This window comes from Pan troglodytes, chromosome 1, assembly GCF_028858775.2.
Source record: "Pan troglodytes isolate AG18354 chromosome 1, NHGRI_mPanTro3-v2.0_pri, whole genome shotgun sequence".
NCBI lineage: Eukaryota > Metazoa > Chordata > Mammalia > Primates > Hominidae > Pan > Pan troglodytes.
Window position 1 is genome coordinate 138,763,331 of NC_072398.2, and position 15,823 is coordinate 138,779,153.

General features: G+C 41.8%; 1 protein-coding gene across 1 annotated transcript in view; it reads left to right on the plus strand.

The window, feature by feature from the left end:
* The window catches only part of GLMN (glomulin, FKBP associated protein), a 195,505-nt gene that overhangs the window by 37,814 nt on the left and 141,868 nt on the right, over window positions 1-15,823 (plus strand).

The following is a 15,823-nucleotide window of genomic DNA, read 5'->3' on the forward strand; positions in this document are numbered from 1 at the left end:
GGGGTCTCATTAAGTTTTTTTTTTTTTTTTTTTTTGAGATGGAGTCTCCCTCTGTCACCTAGGCTGGGGGGCGGTGGTGTGATCTCGGCTCACTGCAACCTCTGCCTCCCAGGTTCAAGCAATTATCCTGCCTCAGCCTCCCAAGTAGCTGGGATTACAGGTGCCCACCACCGTGCCTAGCTAACTTTTGTATTTTTAGCAGAGATGGCATTTCACTGTGCTGGCCAGGCTGGTCTAGAACTCTTGACCTCGTGATCTGTCCACCTCGGCCCCGCAAAGTGGTAGGATTACAGTTGTGAGCCACCGTGCCTGGCCTCATTTTCTGAATGCTAAGAAATAATACTGGCTGGGCAGGGTGGCTCATGCCTGTAATCCCGGCACTTTGGGAGGCTGAGGTAGGTGACTCACTGGAGCCCAGGAGTTCAAGACCAGCCTGGGCAACATAGCAAGACCCCACCTCTCCAAAAACTACAAAAAATTACTCAGGCATGGTGGCACACACCTGTAGTTCCAGCTACTTGGGAGGCTGAAGTGGGAGGATCACCTGAACCCAGGAGGCAGATGTTGCAGTAAGCCAAGATCATGCCACTGCACTCTAGCCTGGGCAACAGAGTGAAACCCTGTCTCAAAAAAAGAAAAAGAAAAGAAATAATACTAAGATGTGATGCTGAAAAATTTTCTACATTTGATGAGAATGCTAATGCAAAAATTCAAGAAACTCAATGAACCCCATGCAGGATAAACCTACACACATACAAACTCACACCAAAGCATATAATCAATTTGCTGAAAAACAACTGATAAAGATAAAATTTTTAAAAGCAGCCAGAGGAAAAAAAGATACAATATATACAGAGAAACCAAGATAAGAATTACTGCATACTTATTGTCTAAAGCTATGCAAGCCAGAAGACAATGGAGTGGTATCTTTGAAGTGCCAAAAGGAAAAAAAAAAAGGACAATTTGAAAACAAGTGAAAATATCCTTCAAAAATGAAGGCAAAATAATGTCTTTTTTTTTTTTTTTTTGAGACAGACTCTGTTGCCCAGGCTGGAGTGCAGTGGCATGATCTTGGCTCACTGCAATCTCTGCCTCCCAGGTTCAAGCAATTATCCTGCCTTAGCCTCCCAAGTAGCTGGGATCACAGGCACCTGCCACCATGCCCGGCTCATTTTTTGTATTTTTAGTAGAGATGGGGTTTCACCATGTTGGCCAGGCTGGTCTTGAACTCAGCCTCAAGTGATCCACCTGTCTCGGCCTCCCAAAGTGCTGGGATTACAGGCGTGAGCCACCACACCCAGCTGTTTTCTTTTGAGACTGATCAAGAGAAAAGAAGACTCAAATTACCAGTATCTAGGAAAAGAGAGAACACTGCCAGATGCGGTGGTGCACGCCTATAGTCCCAGCTATTCAGGAGGCTGAGGTGGGAGCACTGCTTAGAGTTCTTGGCTGTAATATGCATGCCAGTCAGGTGTCTGCACTATGTTTGGCATCAGTATGGTGACCTCCTGGGAGCATGGGACCACCAGGTTGCCTAAGGAGGGGTGAACTGTCCCAGGCTGGAAATGAATCAGGTAAAAACTGCTGTGCTGATCAGCAGTGGGATTGTGCCTGTGAATAGTCACCTCACTCCAGCCTGGGCAACACAGTGAGACCCTCTTAAAAAAAAAAGAGAGAAAACACTACTAAGATTCTACATTAATTAAGGGGATAGTAAGAGGATATTATGAATGACTATGCAAATACATTTGAAAACAGATGAAATGGAAGAATTCATTGGAAGAAACATGTTTCCAACAATGACACAAGAAAAAACGTTCCTAAATATACATATTTTAATGAAAGTATTTAAAGTCATAATTACAAATTGTCTCATAAGGGAAATTCACAGGCTGAGATGATGTCACTGGTGAATTGTATCAAACATCTAAGGAAGGAATAATAGAATCCTTCATCCATGCAGAAGTTTCAGAAAATAGAATTGGGCAGTACACATTCCAACTCATTTTATTAGGCCAGTATTACTTTGATTTCAAAACCAGACAAAGACATTACAAGAAAAATTACAAACCAATATCCTTCAAACATAGGCAAAATCCTGAAGAAACTAAAAATAAAATGAATACAGCAATTTACAAAGAGGAAAATGCATCATGATCAGTGGGTCTTATCCCAGGAACGCAAGGTTAATTTAACATTTAAAATACCAATGAGCATAATTATACAACCTTAGCAGAAATAAGGAGGGAAAGAAACTTGGATCATCTCCATAGATGCATTAAAAGCCTTTGACAAAATTCAACACCCATTTATGATTTAAAATGACAAAAACCTTTTAGCAAACTATGAATAACAGGGAACATCTTCAAGCTGAGAAAGGGTCTCTAGGAAAACTTACAGCTGACGTTGTACTTAATGGCGAAAGACTGAGTACTTTCCCTCTAAAATTAGGAACAAGGGGAGGATATGTGCTTTCACCACTTATATCCAGTATTGTTCTGAAGGTCCTAACCAGGGCAGTAAGGCAAGACATATGGGTTGGCAAAGAACAAGTACAATAATCTTTATTTGCTGATGACAGGATTGTGTATGTAGAAAGTCCTCAGAATTCTACAAAAAAGGGACTAGAACTAAGTAGTAGGGAAAGTATTGTCCTAAAAATGGTCCTTATTCCATAGATACTTTTACCTTTATTGCCAGCATGAGTAGCTGGCTTTCTTGGGGTGTTACTTTCCACAAAAAAGTCAAGGCATTAATCACAAGGAAAGCAAAGTATGTGTGTTTGCTGGTTTTATTGAATTGATCTTTACAGAAGTGAGTTAGAAAGGTCTTCAGTAATAGCTTTCTCTCTGATATGGTCCGGCTCTGTGTCCTCACCCAAATCTCATCTCGAATTGTAATCCGAATTGTGATCCCCACGTGTTGGGGGAGGGACCTCGTGGGAGGTGATTGGATCATGGGGGTGGTTCTCCCCTGCTGTTCTCATGATAGTGAGTTCTTATGAGATCTGATGGCTTTATAGGGGCTTTGCCCCACTTTGCTCTGCAGTTCTCCTTCCTGCCGCCCTGTGAAGAAGGTGCCTTTCTTTCCCTTTGCCTTCTGCTATGATTGTAAGTTTCCTGAGGCTTTCCCAGCCATGTGGAACTGAGTCAATTAAAACTCTTTCCTTTATAAATTACCCAGTCTGGGGTATTTCCTTATAGCAATGTAAGAATAGACTAATACACTCTCCCATTTGGTAAATTTTCCTTCTCTGCCCTAGAGGATTTCCAAGAGAAATTCCTAAAGCCACAGAGTTCTTTTTCCAAACTCTTTTTCCAGCCTCTAAAGGGCTGCTTGGTGGGTTCACGGTCTCCCAACCTAAAACTAATTGTGAAGGCTCCAAACAGAAAAATTCTGGACCTTAAAACCAACGCGTGGCTGGCCACAGTGGTTGACACCTATAAGCTCAGCACTTTGGGAGGCCAAGGTGAGAGGATTGCTTGAGGCAAGGAGTAACATAGTGATTGAGACCTGGGTAACATAGTGACACCCTGTCTCTACAAAATATAAAATTAAAAAAAATATATTAGCTGGGTATGGTGGTACGTGCCTATAGTCCCAGATACTCTGGAGGTTGAGGTGGGAGGATCGCTTGAGGCCAGGAGTCTGAGGCTATAGTGAGCTATGACTGCCACTGTGCTCCAGCCTGGGTGACAGCGAGACCCTGTCTCAAAAAACCCCACAAAACCAAACCAAGGTATACTCTGACTCCAACCAGGATCCCCTCCGTAAACTCAGCTTTCCCTCTGGCGGTGACCCTTGTTCTGCAAAGGAAGCCAGGGTGAAGGGGGGGGAATCTCAGTTTAACTCACTCACAGAGGGTGGCTTCCCTAATCCCAAGTGGGTTTTGATTGAGTCCTGTTTTAGCTCCCTCTCTCTCTCCAGAGCTCATTGGGCTTTTTGTTGCTTAGTTAGATGAGCCATAGACAAGGAGTTTGAGACCGGGGTTTTAGCAACTGCTCTGCTAAAACTGGCTGATCTTGTGGAAGATAAACCTCATTGAGTCTTAGTTTGTGCTTTTTTTAAAGTGAGATATTTAGTTAGACTAGTGATTTTCAAACTCTTTTTCCTAGTAGCAAGACTCTTTGTACGAAGAAAATTTTATCTGGATGCCCAACCCAGACAAGAGAGGTTAGAGTCATTCTGATTGACTTTGAAGGTGGACTGTCTTTTCTCCCATTGTGGCCATAGTGAAAGTGACTCTGTCTAAAATTTAGTGTATTTTTTCCCCCCAAAGATGGATAATGTGTTAATGGGACGATGTGAGAAGGATAAGAGGTAAGGATGTGGGAGTGAGCAAGGTGACAGATCATAGGCTATGCTTTTTCATATAAAAAATGAAGATGGGTATTACAGAAGATATTACTAAATTGTTTCTCTGAAAAGTCTTATACATTATGTCATGAAATTACATTAAATTATATGTGTCAACTTCAAAACATTACAGTACCTGAAGTGGACACTGCTTTGGCTGTATGACCCCAGTAAGGTAGGGTCAGATGGGCATCCAGGGGACTGGCTTTTCCTGCTTATCTAAGTGATAGAAGTTTTCACTGTTAAAACTTCATTTTATTGCTATCTTATTTTTGTCACAAGTCCTTATGAGCTTGGTTGGGTGAAGGGTCACCCAGAAAAGAACCAGCTTCCACTTTCTTTAATTATGCAAACTAGAGCTAGGTGACTGAGAACTTGCTTTTGGTCTGCAAGACATAGGGAGTTTTGCAAGCCCCAAGGGAGTCCAGAATTTCCTGAACATGTTGCAAGGTGGCTGGATGGCTTTCTTCTGAAGTCATGCAATATTGTCCTTCACTTTGGTTATGACTGCAGAGGTGCTGGGAAGCAAAATGAAAACTATCACCTTGAAGCAGGCTTTTCTTCATAGGCCCCAGAGGTGAGGCCAGCTCATTTAAAGGGAATGGCTTGTGCTGCTGCTTTCATCTAAAGGTATTTTGATCCAATTCCACCTCCCAGCTCCTTTATTGGTAATGTTTTCCAAAACACAGTATTTTTGCTGAGGGAAGGACAGGCAAAGGCCTGAACATTTAGAGAGTAGAAAACTGGCTGGCTGTGGACATTTTACAAAAGTTCATATTTTGCTAGTTTAATTTGGAAAAGGACACATGAATTCTCACAGAAAATGAGCTTTATTGGGGAACAATACATTTCATCAAGGCATTTCTTTATCAGGAATCACACAGGCAGCCCCACGCAGTCACTGCCCCACACCTTATCCTTTAGCTTGTGCTGCACAGGAGAGGAGTGGCTGGGATTCCTGACTAGGGCTTTGATGAGAGTGCATGCACACTGGAGCATGCTTCTTGGCCTGGATGGCAAAGTCCCAGGAGCCAGTCCTAACTCAGACTCTGGCCTGTCTAGGTACATTTCAGATGAAAGTCACCCCTGCTCCTTGCCCCACCCTCAGTCCAACAAAAATGCGCTTCTAGAAATGCTTACTTTTCTTTTTCTACGAAGGGCTTATAATGTGAGGCTACTAAAGATTTTCAGATTTCAGAATAGTACCACTTACCTTGGGCTAGGTTAATTTTTTAGAGAATTGATCTTGTCCCCTAATGAGTAGGAAGATCAACTGGTTTTTGGACATGACTATAAGCAGAAGATGCTAAATAATACCTTAAAAAGACTCCACTGGCCAGGTGCGGTGGTTCACTCCTGTAAACATTTTTTAATTTTTGTGGGTACATAGTAGATGTATATATTTATGGGTTACATGAAATATTTTGGTACAGGCATGCAATGTGTAATAATCACATCAGGATAAATAGGGTTTCCATCATCTTAAGCACTTATCCTTTGTGTTACAAACAATCCAGTTATACTCTTCAGTTATTTTAAAATTTTATTTATTTTTTGAGACAGTCTCACTCTATTGCCTAGGCTGGAGTGCAGTGCCACAATCATGGCTCACTGAAGCCTTGACCGCCCGGTCTCAAGTGATCTTCACCCTCCTGAGTAGCTGGGACTATAGGCGTGTGCCACCATGCCCGGCTAATTGTTTACTTTTTTGTAGAGATGGGGTCTCCCTATGTTGCCCAGGCTGGTCTCAAACTCCTGGGCTCAAGTCATCCTCCCACCTCAGTCTCCCAAAGTGCTGGGATTACAGGCATGAGCCACCGTGCCCGGCCAGGGAGCTCTTTCAGATTGGCTCCTGTGTCTGTCTGACATGCTTCTATCCTTTTGTTTTTGAGCACTTGCTTAGTTTCTGGTACTACAAGATGCTCCAGGCTTATCTTGCATTTTTTTGGCTCTAGCCTTAGAACCTAGCTATTTTCCCAAGAAGCCTGGGTTCTTTTTTATTGGAAAATATTTAGAAACCAAAATCCAGCACAGTACTTTGAACTGAATTCTGCTTCAGTCCTCCCAAACTAACATAAACTTGGCAGGAGTGTATGGGAGGCAGATGCAGCACCCTCCCAAAGCAGCTGGCCCTGTGGTGACTTGGTGGCAGTTGTCCACTTGGATCCTTAGTTTCTATACTGAGCTACTGGCTCCTCACCTGAGGTCTCTAGACTTGTAGGGCATGTGAGATAACTGAAGAGATATCTCTGGGCACAGAGAGGGAAGAAGTGGAGATACAGCAGCTTCCCTCATTTTTTAATTTTTAATTTTTGAGACAGTGTCTTGCTCTGTCACCCAGGCTGGAGTGCAGTGGTGCAATCTTGGCTCCCTACAACCTCTGCCTCCTGGGCTCAAGTGATCCTCCCACCTCTGACTCCTGAGTAGCTGGGACTCCAGGCATACACTGCCATGCCTGGCTAATTTTTTTTATTTTTGGTGGAGACAGGGTTTTGCTATGTTGCCCAAGTTGGTCTCAAACTCCTGGACTCAAGCAATCAGCCCATCTTGGCTTCCCAAAGTGCTGGGATTACAGGTGTGAGCCCCTGTGCCTGGCTAGCTTCTTTTTCTCTTTACCCTAGGTCACTAGGTCAGAGAGAGAGAGGCCCTGTCATAATCTTTGACTTTTAATAGCTTTATTAAGGTATAATTTATACACATAAACTTTACCTGTTTTAAGTGCATAAATCAATTATTTTTAAAGTTTATAAAGTTGTGCAAAAATGGCCGGGTGTGGTGGCTCACGCCTGTAATCCCAGCGCTTTGGGAGGCCGAGGCAGGAGGATCACCTGAGGTCAGGAGTTCGAGACCAGCCTGACCAACCTGGAGAAAACCTGTCTCTACTAAAAATACAAAATTAGCCGGGCCTGGTGGCACATGCCTGTAATCCCAGCTACTCAGGAGGCTGAGGCAGGAGAAATGCTTCAACCCAGGAGGCGGAGGTTGTGGTGAGCCGAGATCGCGCCATTGCACTCCAGCCTGGGCAACAAGAGTGAAACTCCATCTCACACACCCACACACACACACACATAAAAGTTGTGCAAAAATTACAACTTAGTTTTGGAACATTTTTGTCACCCCAAAAAGATCCCTTGTGCCCATCTGCAGGCAATCCATGTTTTCACATCAGACCCATGCAACTGCTAATTTAGTATATGCCTTTTCTGGACTGTAAATGGAAACATACCATATGTGGGATATTGCATCAGACTTCTTTCACTAAGCATAATGTTTTGAGATGCATCCATATTGTAGCATATATCACTACTCCATCGTATACATATATCATTTAAAGAAATCCACCAGTTAAAAAAAAAAGAAAAAGAAATAATCTGGGTATGTTGGTGCCTGCCTGCAGTCCCAGTTACTGAGGAGGCTGAGGCAGGAGGATTGTTTGAGCCCAGGAGTTTGACTTCAGAGTAAGCAACATAGTGAGGCCTCATCTCTTAAAAAAAAAAAAAAAAAATCCAGTAGTTGATGGTCATTTGGTTTCCACTTTTTGACTAATATGAATGATAATGCTATGAACATTTGCCTACGAGTCTTGATGTGAACACATTTCCACTTCTCTTCTCATGTAATAGCAGGATCATATGGTAAACTTATGTTTATCTTTTTAAGAAACTGCCAAACTGTTTTCCAAAGTGGCTGCACCATTTTACATTCCCACCAGCAATGCATTAGGGCTCCAGTTTCTCCACATCATCACCAACACATATCTTTGTCTGTCTTTTTTATTATAGTCATTTTAGTGTGTCCAAAATGGTATCTAATTTTGCTTTTAACTTGTATTTTCCTAATGACTAGTGATAGTACACATCTCTTCATATGCTAAGCAATTTGTATATCTTTGCTGAAATATCTATTCAAACATTTTGTCCATTTTTAAGTTGTCTGCCTTATTTTTGAGTTTTAAGAATTCTTTACATAGTCTAGATACAAGTCCTCTATCAGATACTTATTATGGTTTGAAAATATTTTCTCCCAGTCTGTGATTTTTCAATTAATTTTTTTTTTTTTGAGACAGGGTCTCACTCTGTCACCCAGGCTCTAGTGCAGTGGTGTGATCTCGGCTCACTGCAACCTCTGCCTCCCAGGGTCAAGAGATCCTCCCACCTCAGCCTTCTGAGTAGCCAGGACTACAGGAGCACGCCACCATGCCTGGTTAATTTTTGTATTGTTTGTGGAGATGGCATTTTGCTCTGTTGTCCAGTCTGGTCTCAAATTCCTGAGCTCAAGTGGTCCACCCTCCTTGGCTTCCGAAAGTGCAGGGATTTCAGATGTGAACCACCTCCCTGGGCCAATTAATTTTCTTAATAGTTTTTTGAAACAAAATTTTATATTTTAATGAAGTCCAATTTATTAATATTTTCTTTTATGAATTGTGCTATTAGTGTCTTAAGAATTCTTCCTAAACCAAGGTCATCTAGGTTTTCTCCCATGTTTTCTTCTACATGTTTTATAGTTTTAGCTCTTACATGTAGGGGTGTGATCAATTTTGAGTTTATTTTTGCATATGGTAGGAGGTAAGAATCTAAATTAATTTCGTCTGCATTTGATATCCAAATATCCTAGCACTATTTGTTGAAAAGACCATCTTTTCTCCATAATTTCATTGGGATTTTTGTCAAAACTTAATTGATCATAAATGTGAAGGTTTATTCCTGGACTCTGTTCCACTGATCTGTATGCCTATCTTTATATCAGTACCACACTGTCTTGATTAATGTAGCTTTGTAGTAAGTTCTGGATCAGAATTATTTCTTCATTTTCAGAATTATTTTGGCTATTCTGAATCCTTTATGTTTTCATACAGATTTTAAGATTGGCTTGTCAATTTTTCAAAAAAGCCTGCTGTGATTTTGATAGGGATTGCATTATAGATTAATTTGGGGAGAACTGCTATCTTAACAACATTTGATCTTCCAATTCATGAACATGGATTGTGTCTACATTTCTTGATACCTTCTTTAATCTCTCTGAATTTTTCTTTTTCTTTTTTTGAGACAGGGTCTTGCTCTGTTGCCCAGGCTGGAGTGCACTGGCACAGTCACAGCTAACTGCAGCCTCAACCTCCCAAGCTCAGGCAATCCTCCCAATGTAGCCTCTCAAGTAGCTGGGACTACAGGTGTGCAGCACCATGCCTGGCTAGTTTTTTAAAATTTAATAATTATTTTTTTTTATTATACTTTAAGTTCTGGGTTACATGTGCAGAACATGTAGTTTTGTTACATAGGTATACACATGCCATGGTGGTTTGCTGCACCCACCAACCTGTCACCTACATTAGGTATTTCTCCTAATGTTATCCCTCCCCTAGCCCCCCACCCCCCACAGGCCCTGGTGTGTGATGTTACCCTCCCTGTGTCCATGCGTTCTCATTGTTTAACTCCCACTTATGAGTGAGAACATGCGTTGTTTGGTTTTCTGATCTTGTGATGGTTTGCTGAGAATGATGGTTTCCAGCTTTATCCATGTCCCTGCAAAGGACATGAACTCATCCTTTTTTATGGCTGCATAGTATTCCATGGTATATATGTGCCACATTTTCTTAATCCAGTCTATCATTGACGGGCATTTGGGTTGGTTTCAAATCTTTGCTATTGTGAATAGTGCAGCAATAAACATACGTGTGCATGTGTCTTTATTGTAGAATGATTTATAATCCTTTGGGTATATGCCCAATAGTGGGATTGCTGGGTCAAATGGTATTTCCAGTTCTAGATCCTTGAGGAATCGCCACACTGACTTCCACAATGGTCGGACTAATTTGCACTCCCACCAACAGTGTAAAAGTGTTCCAGTTTTTCCACAACCTCTCCAGCATCTATTGTTTCCTGATTTTTAATGATCGCCATTTTAACTGGCATGAGATGGTATCTCACTGTGGTTTTGATTTTCATTTCTCTAATGACTAGTGATGATGAGCATTTTTTCATATATCTGTTGGCTGCATAAATGTCTTCTTTTGAGAAGTGTCTGTTCATATCCTTTGCCCATTTTTTGATGGGGTTGTTTGCTTTTTTCTTGTAAATTTGTTTAAGTTCTTTGTAGATTCTGGATATTAGCCCTTTGTCAGATGGATATATTGCAAAAATTTTCTCCCATTCTGTAGGTTGCCTGTTCACTCTGATGATAGTTTATTTTGCTGTGCAGAAGCTCTTTAGTTTAATTAGAACCCATTTGTCAGTTTTGGCTTTTGTTGCCATTGCTTTTGGTGTTTTAGACATGAAGTCTTTGCCCATGCCTATGTCCTGAATGGTATTGCCCAGGTTTTCTTCTAGGATTTTTATGGTCCTAGGTCTTACGTTTAAGTCTTTGTTCCATCTTGAGTTGATTTTTGTATAAGGTGTAAGGAAAGGGTCCAGTTACAGTTTTCTGCATATGGCTAGCCCGTTTTCCCAACACCATTTATTAAATAGGGAATCTTTTCCCCATTGCTTGTGTGTGTCAGGTTTGTCAAAGATCAGATGGTGGTAGACGTGTGGTGTTATTTCTGAGGCCTCCATTCTGTTCCATTCGTCTGCATATCTGTTTTTGTACCAGTGCCATGCTGTTTTGGTTACTGTAGGCTTGTAGTAAAGTTTGAAGTCAGGTAGCGTGATGCCTCCAGCTTTGTTCTTCTTGCCCAGGATTGTCTTGGCTAGGTGGGCTCTTTTTTGGTTCCATATGAATCTTAAAGTAGTTTTTTTCCAATTCTGTGAAGAAAATTAGTGGTAGCTTGATGGGGATAGCACTGAATCTATAAATTAGTTTGGGCAACAAGGCCATTGTCAAGATACTGATTCTTCCTATCGATGAGCATGGAATGTTTTTCCATTTGTTTGTGTCCTCTCTTATTTCCTTGAGCAGTGCTTTGTATTTTATTTTCTTAGTAGCAATTGTGAATGGGAGTTCACTCATGATTTGGCTCTTTGTCTATTATGGGTGTATAGGAATGCTTGTGATTTTTGCACACTGATTTTGTATCCTGAGACTTTGCTGAAGTTGCTTATCAGCTTAAGGAGATTTTGGGATGAGATGATGGGGTTTTCTAAATATACAGTCATGTCATCTGCAAACAGAGACAATTTGACTTCCTCTCTTCCTATTTGAATATGCTTTATTGCTTTCTCCTGCCTGATTGCCCTGGCCAGAACTTCCAATACTATGTTGAATAGGAGTGGTGAGAGAGGGCATCCTTGCCTTGTGCCGGTCTTCAAAGGAAATGCTTCCAGCTTTTGCCCATTCAGTATGCTATTGGCTGTGGGTTTGTCATAAATAACCTCTTATTATGTTGAGATACGTTCCATCAATACCTAGTTTATTGAGGGTTTTTAGCATGAAAGGCTGTTGAATTTTGTTGAAGGCCTTTTTTGTATCTATTGAGATAATCATGTGGTTTTTGCTGTTGGTTCTGTTTATGTGATGGATTACGTTTATTGATTTGCATATGTTGAACCAGCCTTGCATCCCAGGGAAGAAGCTGACTTGATCGTGGTGGATAAGCTTTTTGATATGCTGCTGGATTCGGTTTGCCAGTATTTTATTGAGGATTTTCGCATCGATGTTCATCAGGGATATTGGCCTAAAATTCTCTTTTTTTGTTGTGTCTCTGCCAGGCTTTGGTATCAGGATGATGTTAGCCTCATAAAATGAGTTAGGGAGGATTCCCTTTTTTTCTATTGATTGGAATAGTTTCAGAAGGAATGGTACCAGCACCTCTTTGTACCTTTCGTAGAATTTGGCTGTGAATCCGTCTGGTCCTGGACTTTTTTTGGTTGGTAGGCTATTAATTATTGCCTCAATTTCAGAACCTGTTACTGGTTTATTCAGAGATTCAACTTCTTCCTGGTTTAGTCTTGGGAGGGTGTATGTGTCGAGGAATTTATCCATTTCTTCTAGATTTTCTAGTTTATTTGTGTAGAGGTGTTTATAGTATTCTCTGATGGTAGTTTGTATTTCTGTGGGATCAGTGGTGATATCCCCTTTATCATTTTTTATTGCATCTATTTGACTCTTCTCTCTTTTCTTCTTTTTTAGCCTTGCTAACGGTCTATCAATTTTGTTGATCTTTTCAAAAAACTAGCTCCTGGATTCAATGATTTTTTGAAGGGTTTGCTGAGTCTCTATCTCCTTCAGTTCTGCTCTGATCTTAGTTATTTCTTGCCTTCTGCTAGCTTTTGAATTTGTTTGGTCTTGCTTCTCTAGTTCTTTTAATTGTGATGTTAGGGTGTTGATTTTAGATCACTCCTGCTTTCACTTGTGGGCATTTAGTGCTATAAATTTCCCTCTACATACTGCTTTAAACATGTCCTAGAGATTCTGGTACATTGTGTCTTTGTTCTCATTGGTTTCAAAGAACATCTTTATTTCTGCCTTAATTTCATTATTTACCCAGTAGTCATTCAGGAACAGGTTGTTCAGTTTCCATGCAGTTGTGCGGTTGAGTGAGATTCTTGATCCTGAGTTCTAATTTGATTGCATTGTGGTCTGAGATGGTTTGTTGTGATTTCTGTTCTTTTGCATTTGCTGAAGAGTGCTTTACTTCCAATTATGTGGTCAATTTTGGAATAAGGGTGATGTGGTGCTGACAAGAATGTATATTCTGTTGATTTGGGGTGGAGAGTTCTGTCAATGTCTATTAGGTCTGCTTGGTCCAGAGCTGAGTTCAAGTCCTAGATATCTTTGTTAATTTTCTGTCTTGTTGATCTGTCTAATATTGACAGTGGGGTGTTAAAGTCACCCATTAATATTGTGTGGGAGTCTAAATCTCTTTGTAGGTCTCTAAGAACTTGCTTTATGAATCTGGGTGCTCCTGTATTGGGTGCATATATATTTAGGATAGTTAGCTGTTCTTGTTGAATTGATCCCTTTACCATTATGTAATGACCTTCTTTGTCTCTTTTGATCTTTGTTGGTTTAAAGTCTGTTTTATCAGAGACTAGGATTGCAACCCCTGCTTTTTTCTGCTTTCCATTTGCTTGGTAAATCTTCCTACATCCTTTTATTCTGAGCCTATGTGTGTCTTTGCACATGAGATGGGTCTCCTGAATATAGCACACTGATGGGTCTTGACTGTTTATTCAATTTGCCAGTCTGTGTCTTTTAATTGGGGCATTTATCCCATTTACATTTAAGGTTAATATTGTTATGTGGGAATTTGATCCTGTCATTATGATGCTAGCTGGTTATTTCATCCATTAATTGATGTAGTTTCTTCATAGTGTTGATGGTCTTTACCATTTGGCATGTTTTTGCAGTGGCTGGTACTGGTTGTTCCTGTCCATTTTAGTGCTTACTTCAGGAGCTCTTGTAAGGCAGGCCTGGTGGTGACAAAATCTCTCAGCATTTGCTTGTCTGTAAAGGATTTTATTTCTCCTTCACTTATGAAGCTTAGTTTGGCTGGATATGAGATTCTGGGTTGAAAATTCTTTTCTTTAAGAATGTTGAATATTGGCCCCCATTCTCTTCTGGCTTGTAGGGTTTCTGCCCAGAGGTCCGCTGTTAATCTGATGGGCTTCCCTTTGTGGGTAACCTGACCTTTCTCTCTGGCTGCCCTTAACAGTTTTTCCTTCATTTCAACCTTGGTGAATCTGACAATTATGTGTCTTGGGGTTGCTCTTCTCGAGGAGTATCTTTGTGGTGTTCTCTGTATTTCCTGAATTTGAATGTTGGCCTTCCTTGCTAGGTTGGGGAAGCTCTCCTGGATAATATCCTGAAGAGTGTTTTCAAACTTGGTTCTGTTCTCCCCGTCACTTTCAGGTACACCAATCAAACATAGATTTGGTCTTTTCACATAGTCCCATATTTCTTGGAGGCTTTGTTCATTTCTTTTCACTCTTTTTTCTCTAATCTTGTCCTCTCGCTTTATTTCATTAATTTGATCTTCAATTACTGATATCCTTTCTTCCACTTGATCGAATTGGCTATTGAAGCTTGTGTATGCTTCACGAAGTTCCCGTACTGTGGTTTTCAGCTCCATCAGGTCATTTAAGCTCTTCTCTACACTGGTTATTCTAGTTAGCCATTTGTCTAACCTTTTTTCAAGATTTTTAGCTTCCTTGCGACACATTAGAACATGCTCCTTTAGCTCGGAGAAGTTTGTTATTACCGACCTTCCGAAGCCTACTTCTGTCAACTTGTCAAACTCATTCTCTGTCCAGTTTTGTTCCCTTGCTGGCAAGGAGTTGTGTTCCTTTGGAGGAGAAGAGGCATTCTGGTTTTTGGAATTTTCAGCCTTTCTGGTCTGGTTTCTCCCCATCTTTGTGGTTTTACCTACCTTTGGTCTTTGATGTTGGTGTCCTATGGATGGGGTTTTGGTGTAGATGTCCTTTTTTTGATGTTGATGCTATTCCTTTCTGTTAGTTTTCCTTCTAATAGACAGGTCCCTTAGCTGCAGGTCTGCTGGAGTTTGCTGGAGGTCCACTCCAGACCCTGTTTGCCTGGGTGTCACCAGTGGAGGCTGCAGAACAGCAAATATTGCTGCCTGATCCTTACTGTGGAAGCTTCGTTCCAGTGGGGCATCTACCTCTCTGAGGTGTCTTTCGGCCCCTACTGGGAGATGTCTCCCAGTCAGGCCACACAGGGGTCAGGGACCCACTTGAGGAGGCAGTCTGTCTATTATCGGAGCTTGAACGCGGTGCTGGGAGAACCACTGCTCTCTTCAGAGCTGTCAGGCAGGGACGTTTAAGTCTGGAGAAGCTGTCTGCTGCTTTTTGTTCAGATATGCCCTGCCCCCGGAGGTGGAATCTACAGAGACAGTAGGCCTTGCTGAGCTGTGGTGGGCTCTGCCCAGTTTGAGCTTCCCTGCTGCTTTGTTTACACTGTGAGCATAGAACCGCCTACTCAAGCCTCAGCAATGGTGGACACCTCTACCCTGCCAAGCTCCCACATCCCAGGTCGATCTCAGACTGCTGGCGCTAGCAGTGAGCAAGGCTCTGTGGGCGTGGGACCCACTGAACCAGGCATGGGAGGGGATCTCGTGGTCTGCCAGTTGCGAAGACTGTGGGAAAAGAGCAGTATTTGGGCAGGAGTGTACCCCTCCTCCAGGTATAGTCACTCACGGCTTCCCTTGGCTAGGAAAGGGAAATCCCCTGACCCCTTGGCGCTTCCCAGGTGAGGCGATGCCCCACCTTGCTTCGGCTCACCCTCTGTGGGCTACACCCACTGTCCAGCCAGTCCCAGTGAGATGAACCAGGTACTTTAGTTGAAAATGCAGAAATCACCCATCTTCTGTGTCCATCCTGCTGGGAGCTGTAGACTGGAGCTGTTCCTATTCGGCCATCTTCAATTTATTTTTATTTTTATTTTTTGTGGCGACAGGGTCTCACTTTGTTGCCCAGGCTGGTCTTGAACTCCTGGGCTCAAGCAGTCCTCCTGCCTCTGCCTCCAAAGTGCTAGAACTAAAGGCATGAGCCACCATGCCCAGCCCTCTTGAATGTTTTAT